Below are 9665 nucleotides of genomic sequence, written 5' to 3'. Positions count from 1 at the left end.
TGCCCCTTGCCCTCCAAGGTCGACTAAGTTTCAGGGGACTATGGAACATCTTTCAAAATGTCCTGTAACTGTGGTGAGTCACCTGTCCTCTTATTCAGGGAGGCCATGGAGACCACAGGGGTCAAGCAGGACCTTTGACTTATCTTCACATAGGCAGAACTGTTAAAAGAAAGGAGCCAAGGGCTCCTCCCAATCCCATGTGACCCCTGAGGAACAGATCCTCAAACGACCTTAAGAGTAAAAATATATTGGTTTATCTGGACCAACTGTATGGCCTTTAACACCCAAAAGGAAAGTGTAACCATCAATATATTTCTTTAAAAGTTCAAGGGATTATACTTCCTAGACATTAGGCTTAAATCCATATAAAAAGTTATTTAGACAATTATTTCTCATTGATGATATTGTTCTTAACCAGAAAGTGCTGCTCAGATTTAAGACTTCAAATCTTGATCTCCAATACTGCAGTGCCCAACTGTAGCTAAGGGAGACCACCAGCTATTGTTCTAAAATGATGGATAAATTTGTTCTCTCCCCCTATCTAGAAGCCTTTGAGAGGGAACTGGCACTGATTCTAACCTCTCCAACAGCTATCAAAATACCTGAAAGCAAATCCTGAATCCGTAACTCTTGAGTTCAGCCTTGGAAGACAAAAGAAAAATGAGGAAGATCCCAAAAGAGGGATGCCTTTGGAAGCCCTTGTCAAGAAACTCCAGTGGACTCTCATATGAACATTTGAAAATTGCGGTGTTCTGACTTTTTTCTAGTTCCCTGTCTAGAACTTGTAATGCTAATTACTCTTGCCTTTACTTCTCCTTCACATCTCCTATTCATGATTCAATGACTTTCTTCTCCCCCTAGAGATAAAAGTTATGCAATTTGGGAGTCTTAGATAGACCCACTGAAGGGGAACTCCAATTGCTTCACCCTGTGTCCCTGTTCAGCATGGAAGAAGACAGAGCGATCTGTGTCCCAATTCCCTATTGGCAATTTGGGTAACCTCTTCAGAGGACGGCATGATAAGAATAGGAGGTAGGAATTGTCTAGGCAGTTAGGGGAAAAAGATCCCAAAGGAAAGTAGCCAGTTTCTTGGCTAAAACTCACAATGTCCTTGGGCCTCTTAGCAACCTACTCTGTTCCAAAGGCAAAAAATGTCAAAAGTATTTGTGAGGTTGTATCTAATCCTTAAAATATTTTAGGAGCTGGGCGTGGTGGCACATGTCTGTAGTCCCAGCACTTGGGAGGCAGAAGCAGGTAGATCTCTGTGATTTCAAGGCCAGCCTGGTGTACATAGTGAGTTCCAGGACAGCTGGGGCTACAGGGAGATTCTGTCTCAAAAAGACCAAAAAAAAAAAAAGATTTTAGGGTTACCTCTTCAGAGGGGGAACGGTGTCCATAGGCACTCGTTCCTTTGCAAGTCCTTCCCCAAGTCATAAGTACATCAAAACGCAGCTACACCCCACATTATAATTTTGTTGCAAAAAAAAATACAAAGTTATGTTTATAAATCCGGTTTGAAATTACTTTCCAATTATGCAAAGCTTATGGGAATTATTAACAAAATACTTCATTTTCAAAAGGAACCAAGTATCCAAATAATAAAGTCACACTAGATGGAATAAACAGAATGGGCACAATTGCTTAGTAATGAGTCACTGGGAGTGTCATGATGAAACTACCTCAGAGCAGGGCAAGGTCAAAGGTGGAAATGCAAAGGTAAAATAGTAGACCGGGGGGACTCATAGACCTCCCCTCCTTGTGCGGAAGATGTGAGCGGATTGCCTGGCATCCCAACAGTTGGAGAAATATGGCCTGTGTTAAACTGGTAAATCCCTATGTACATTCAAGCTTCTGACATTTCTACAGAACTGAGAAGCCCTCATAGTCTATGATAGTCTATGTGGGTGCCACCAAATGTCTAGTACACACTGATAGTGAACAGTACCGCTCATATACATATAAAGTCTACACAGCCTAGATAGGGATTTGAATTTGAAATGCCCCAGTCCCAGTTTTGAATTCTTGTTCCCCCAGATGGTGGTGCTATGTGGGGAGGCTGTGTAACTCTTAATTAAGAGTTGGGGCCTAACTGTAGGAAGTAGAACATTAAGGGTGGGCCCTGTCCCTGGCTCACTGTTTCTTTCAGTAGGTTTTTAGACTAATAGGATTCCCTCTGGTATTTTACATTAGCTAGGCATTATTTAGCTCTTCTCTCTCTCTCTCTCTCTCTCTCTCTCTCTCTCTCTCTCTCTCTCTCTCTCTTCCTCCCTTCTCCCTTCTGCTCATGTTGAGATAAGCGGCCTGTGCCATAGACTTCCATCACCATTAGCAGCTCTTTCTGCATTCTTTCCCTGCCATGATGATAAAACTGTGGCACAAAAGGCCCCTGACCTCAAGGCTATATCTATACAGAATCGCACAGAAGTGGCACTCTGCTGAGAAGAGTCACATAAGAAATTGCACCGCTGTTTACTTTTGTGTTCCCACCCACCTGTGTCAGCCATTTTGTACTGACTTGCAGGCCTCCAGATGTCTCGTGTTAGTCATCTTGGCCCATGCCAGATATCCATGTCAGCCTCACACTGTCTAAACATAAATTGACCATTATGACCTTTGTTCCCTATACTGACCCAGCTGTAGAAACAGATCCCCATGGGCTGAATGCTGAGGTGGACAAAGGGGAACAGAAAAAAAGCTAGAGTATAAGTTTGTCCACATCTCGTTTATTAGTTCCTTCAGCCAGCTGTGATGAGGGAAGAACCAGGAATCTTCATTTCACAGAGAGACACCAGTGGTATCCTTCATCTTCTGATGATATTGTTAGCTGCTGAAGAAGGGAACAAAACACACGATTCAGGGTCATGGTACCAAACGCCAGTCTACACAAAGTACAAAAACAGAGCCCCACCAGGAAAGTTTCCACACCAGCAGAAGGGTTCATGATAGGGTGTGGACAATTTTGAACACTGTTTACATTTTTTGGTCACAGTATCTGACATCATTTTCTAGAATTTTCTATTTTGAATCAGAAATATTGATAAATGAAAAGTACTTACAAATTGTAATGAAATATTTACGAATATCGCATATTAATACGCTTACCTTTTTATCTAAATACCTATTTTTCCTTTTTCTATATCTTGAAGTAATTTTTAAAATTTTTGTTTTATAAGAAAATTATTCAATTAGCTGATTTATTTTGGTTTTTTGACATAGGGTCTCATGTAGCCCAGGATGGCTTTGAACTCACTATATACCAAAGGTCACCATGAACTGCTGACCCCCTGTCTCCACTTCCTAAGTGTTGAGATCACTGGCCACCACCTCAGCTCACCATCTTACTCTTAAAAAAGTTTGTACCACTTAGCTAAGACTTTTTTTAAGATTTATTTTTATTTTAATTAAATAAATATGTGTGTCTCTGATTATGGGTTTGTGCAGGTGAGTGCGGTGTTCATGGAGTCCAGAAGAGGGCCTCAGATCCACTGGAGCTGGAGTTTCAGACTTTTGTGTGCCTGATGGGAGTGCAGGGAACTGAGCTCAGGCTCTGCCAGAGCAGCAAGAGCTCTTCTTACCTGCTGAGCCATCTCCAGCCCCTTGTTATCTTGGAGAGAGGGACTCATGTAGGCTAGGGTGACCTCTAACTCCTAATCCACTTCCCAGTTGGAGTGATTACATATTTGCAATCACACCTGGCTTTTAAATGAATTTTATAACCCTTAAAAACTCATAAACCATAAACAATGTTGCTTACAGTGTCTAATGGATAAAATGGTCTAATGTTTTATTTTATACGTAAATGTGTGAATCTATATATCTTATGAAGATAAATTCCTCAAGTTCATTCTAACCACAGGAACAAGTTCCCAGTACACTTAGAATATTATTAAAAAGAATAAAAACATATTAAACTATTTATATATTCATTAATAGTAATGAATTCAATGAAGATAAATAGTTCACTTATTGGGGAAGTAATTTCTCATTCATCTAGCTAATTAAAACTTTAGGAATTAACCAGGGATTGTTGATTTCACTTAAGTTTAAAGTATGTTTATATCAAGAAGCATTTCATGTACACTGACCTGCTGCTGTGTGATTCATGACTTCCCTGTGATTTTGACCTAAATAAATTTAAAAAAAATACACTTTTAAGTTCATATAATACAGTCTGTCCAATTTATATTATGTTTATTTTTATGACAGTTTCTTTCTCTTTACCTTCAAAGTTGTGGTTAAAAAAAGGAAAAGAACTGGCAAATTTCTGTTTTATGTTAGTTAATACTAAAAGTCAAAATCTTGAACTTATTTTCCATTTTATATCCACATGTTCCTTATTTTTAACTAATGAAATAAAATAATGGGATAGGAAAAAAAAAGAATGAACACAGAATGAGAGTCACAGAGACAAAAAATACAGTGGTGCTCATCAACCTGGACGCTGGAATGTCGGAGAAATTATATCCGTCCCTGTGACTTACTGCATAGAAGTAAACTCCAAATGGATCAAGGACCTCAACATAAGGTCTGTTATTCCGAATCTGTGAGGGAAAAGTAGGGAGCATGCAGGGATTTGTAGACACAGGGAAAGAATTTCTGAACAGACTGCCATAGTCCAGGCATTAAGTTCAACAACTGACATGTGGGACCACGTGAAGCTAAAAAGCTACTGTCCAGCAAAGGACAGTATCAATCGAGTAAAGAGGCAACTTATAGAATGGGAAAAAAATATTTACAAACTACATCTCTGACAGAGGGTTAATATCTAGAATATACAAAAACTCAGAAAACTAAACATTACAAAAAGCACAACCCAGTTAAAACATGGGGCAAGGAGCTAAGCATGGAGTTCTCAAAAGACAAAACACAGATGGCTGAGAAATACTAAAATGTCCAACACCTTTACTCATTAGGAAAATGAAAATTAAAGCCACTTTGAGATTTCACTTTACCCAACTCAGAATGGCTAATATCCAGAAATAAACAAGGACCAGTGTTGCTGAGGATGTAGGGAAGGAGAAGCGCTCATCCACCGCACATGGGGCTGCAAACTGATGCAGCCACTACGGAAATCAAGTTGGTTTCCACTATGGAAATCATCTCTACTGCATAGATTTCATAGTGTTGGAAGGTGCTATTCATACTACAAGAAGAAACAAATTAATCATTAACTTTACCCAGCTTGAATCCTGACTGCTTAAACAACTACCTTTCTAGATATGGCCTGTGTTGCAATAGGGGCATGATTATTACCAGAGTAACCAATCCCTTTCTACTTTGATTTAAGGTGTTCTTTATAAGATGGGGCCCATACTTGCCACTGATATCAGGTCTAGGAACCTGTGGTTAGATAAGCCACAGGACATAGGGGAGAGCCTAATACTATTACTCTGCTAAACAGGCACACTATTAAGGAAACTCCTAATGACTTACTGCTATACCCATAGATTTAATACATCACTCAACTTTCCCCAGAGAGCATCCTTATGCATCAAATGGAGATTAACACAGAAAACCCTGAGGAGCTGACTATTCAAGGCTGCCAGGGTTATGGGTTTACTTATCATGGAGCTGAGTTCACTAAGGTGGCCATGTGGCCTGGTCACCATCATGGCTGCTGACCTTACTAAGAGGGAGGCAACCATGTGACCTGATCTCCATCTTAGTTGATGACATCATCAATATGGGGACAGTCACATGGCTTGGTTACCATCTTGGACAATAACATTTTCAAAATGGTGGTGCCCCGTGTGACCTTGATGCCATCTTAATTTAACTACATGACAAAATTCAAAATGGTGACACCCAGAAATTTAACGCTACCACTGACTCTAGGGATCATGATAACTTGGGAATTCCCTGGACTGCAGACATTCAATCATATGTCCTAATCCTCTTGGAATTTATGTTTCGTTTTCATCTTGGATTCTTGATCAGATCATAGAAAAGCAAGAGATTCCAACAGTCTCTATTGCCTTGTAACAAAGTCAATGCATTTTTATGTCAAACTAAGAGGTACTATCAGACCGCCACAATGGGAATATTAATCTTAACATTATTTTGACCAGTTTCTAAATGGGATTATTTTGAGTACTATTTATTTTATTTATTTCATACACACATGCACATACACATACACATAAGAAAAATTATAATTGATTTTTGTGTATTTCATACAGAACATCTCAAACAATCTACCCCCATCACAAATTGTACCCTTCCATAGCCAGGGGACCTCACAGGAGCCCATATACACTGTCATCCCTGTGACTGCCCACTGTGTTGTCAGCGCCCCCAGCCGTTCCCCAGTGCTTGTCCATCCGCTGAGTCTAATCAGCCTGTCTAGAGTCCCTTGTTTTAGGAAGATCAGCTCTTCATCATCTAGCAGCAATCAGTTGCTAACATTCCTTTAGCTAAGATTAGGGTCTGCTGTTCATTATCCCAGTTGTATGCTGGGTTATTGTTTACTTGAGTTTGCATGGGACTTGTGTATGCTGACACACTGGCCATAGAATTGCACATTTCCAGGAGTTTATAGGACTGTTTCCATAGGGTCCTGCACCTCGTCCCTGGCTCTTAACCTCTCTGCCCTCTCTTCCATGATGGTCCCTGAGCCTTGGGTGGATGAAGCTTAATAAAGGGGTCCTATCCAAGGACCATTATTTAGCAGACTCTTGATCTCTACACTTTGGCCATTTGTGACCTTCTCTGTTCCTGGCCCTCCGCTGCATGAGGAGCTTCATTACTGAGAATTGATCCTTAGTGTCCTCTTCTTTATCCCTGTTCTATGCTCCATGAGCCTTAGCTGTACAGGTTGCATTGCAGATGTGTCCCTTAGGCCTGGGCAACCCATAGACAATGTCCATGTGTGACCAGTTGTGGCACTTGGTATTAGTCTCTGACTACTGCAAATTGAGCTTCTTTGATGAGTTGTGACTGGGATATTTGTCAGTAAATATAAGGATACATATTTTGCACATATTAAGAAATCACATTAGTTTAGTGTGACAGTTTGGGGTTTTTTTCTGAGATCTATGACCACTCCAGCCATGTGTATTGGGTTATGTTACAGTACCACACTTGAGTTTCCTCCCTTTGAGTGGGCTTTTAGTCAAATTGGGTAGGTGTTGATTTCCCCCAAGATGAAAGTACCACTACTGCACCAATGGAGTATGCTGTGCTGGCCATTGATGTGGCTATTTGAACTTGAAGCTGGTGCTGGATCATCCACTGATGTTTTCCCTTGGCACCTTCATAGCGCTCTCCAAAGCCATGAGAGCTGCCTTCAGGGGAAGTGGCTTCCAGGTCAGTTGCAGCTCTATTTCTCCAAATCCTGTGTCTGACATATGCTCTGTCTTCGGCAGTAGGGTCTTACCTTCGAGTTCTGGGAGGCCATCAGGGGCTGTGGCAATAGCCTGAGTAATTTTGGGAGTCTCTTGGACCACCCTGGCCAACAACTCAAGGGAAGGTGCCTCCTGTCTGGCACTGTTTCCTGTTAGGTAGCCTTCAGCTATACACATGGACTCATGTAGATATAATATATATATATAATATGTCAGCAGATTGTTGGACTAATATGGTTCCCTCTGGTTTTTTAAAACTAGCTAGGTATTATTTATCTCTCTCACTGTTTAATCTTCTGTAATGGTTTCCCCATTCAAAGTGCCCCCATTTTCCCATTTCTCCCTTGATAATACCCCTTCTCCCATGGTCCCACATCTCTTGAGCTCCTTCTTTCCCTTTATCCTCAAGGTTCCTTGTATAACCCTCCCTCCCCATTTAAATAACTCCATTCTTATCCATATCCCCTTAGTAACATCTGCTTTCTATTCTTCTCTATCGGGTTCTTTCTCTTCCTTCACCACCCTGGAACCTTTCATTATTCTGGTTCCTGTAGTGATATCTGGATACATAGTCCTTATAAGGATTTGGTGCTAGGATCCTCATATGAGGGAGAACATATGTCATTTGTTTTTCTGTGTTACTTCATTTAGTCTCCCCTCCTAGCATGAGCACTGGCCCACTTCTCCTCTTGGCACTCCAGAACTCTGGACTGCCCTCTTTGCCCAGACTCCCCACTGCCTCCTGATCCTTTGCACCCAGACCAAGCCAACTCCTCAGTCTAGTCCCCTGGAACCCTCAAAGCCTGTCCCCTCCCCCACCTCACCTTTGCATACCTGAGACCAGCCTTCGTCCCTGGTTGTCCTACCCAACAACTTGCCTGGAATTCCTGAGAACAGCCTCCTTCCCTCACTGCCTGAGAGTCCTGAATCCTACCTCTATCTAGCAAGACTCCCAAATTGTTCTGTGCCTGCCGACCAGAGGCATCCAGCCCTTAGGAGGAAGCCTGTGAGCATGTGATCCTCAACTGACTTGAGCCTCTGTTAGAACTCCTGAGCATCAGGACTAAAGCCATCTGGCACCTCCAATATAAAAATCAAAAGAAAGAACCTGAAGCCTAGACCAACCAGCTTTTTCTCCCAACAAGTAAACCACAAAGGCACATAAAGTTTATAGAAAGAAGCAGGCCTAAACTCAACAAGGAAAGGCTTGAGTCTCACACAAGATTCAGAAACTACAAAAAAAAAAAAAAATCCACATCAAAATCACAGCAAAAAAAGAATAACATGAAAAACCAAAATAATATATTCCCACCAAATACCAATAGTCCTCTAGAGGAGTACAATGAGAACCCCATAGAGATAACACAGGACATAGAATTCAAAACAACAATTATAAATGTGACATAAACATGATAAAAGAATTCAGTGAATTTAAAGAACATACAAACAAAGAAATCGAAGAACTGAAGGAAGATAGGGATAAATTTCTGAATGAATTCAGAAAAGAGTTAGAAATATTGAAAAATACTCAGGCTGAAATGAAGAAGGAAGTGAAACACTCAGTAAGTCAATTAGAAATGACAGGAGAAAGCCTCACCAACAGGATGAATGAAATGGAAAACAGAGTATCAAGACTGGAAGATAAAGTGGACGAATTAGACCACTCAAGCAAAGATTATGGAAACTTTAAGAAAACACAGGAATGAAATATGCAGGAATTGTGTGACACCATGAAAAGACCAAACTTGTACATCATAGGCATACAGGAAGGAGAAGAATCTCAGGATAATGTTATGGACCAGATCTTAAACAGGATTGTAGAGGAAAATCTCCCAAAATTAAAGAAGGACATGTCCATCAAAATACAAGAAGCACACAGAGCATAGACAGGACCAGGGTCTCTAAAATCATGGGAATGACCAAAATTAAACCAAGAAGAGATGAACAGTTTAAACCAACCCATAACACATAAGGGAATTGAAACAGTTATAAAAACCCCCCGACTGAAAAAAGCCCAGGACCAGATTGATTTACAGGAGAATTCTACCACATATTTAAAGAAAATCTATATCCAATACTACTTAATTTATTCAAAAAGATAGAATCAGAGGAAGTACTTCCAAATTCCTTCTATGAAGCCAGCATCACTGTAATACCAAAGCCAGGTAAAGATACAACCAAAAAAGAAAACTATAGACCCATATCCTTAATGAACACAGATGCAAAAATTCTCAACAAAATACATCCAAACCACATACATACACACATCAAAAATATCACCCACCATGATCAAGTCAGCTTTATTCCAGAGATGTAGGCATA

The sequence above is a fragment of the Nannospalax galili genome, unplaced genomic scaffold (genome assembly GCF_000622305.1).
Source record: "Nannospalax galili isolate Female #2095 unplaced genomic scaffold, S.galili_v1.0 scaffold1871, whole genome shotgun sequence".
NCBI classification, from domain to species: domain Eukaryota; kingdom Metazoa; phylum Chordata; class Mammalia; order Rodentia; family Spalacidae; genus Nannospalax; species Nannospalax galili.
The sequence above is the reverse complement of the archived record's forward strand: the minus strand, read 5'-3'. Positions refer to the sequence as shown.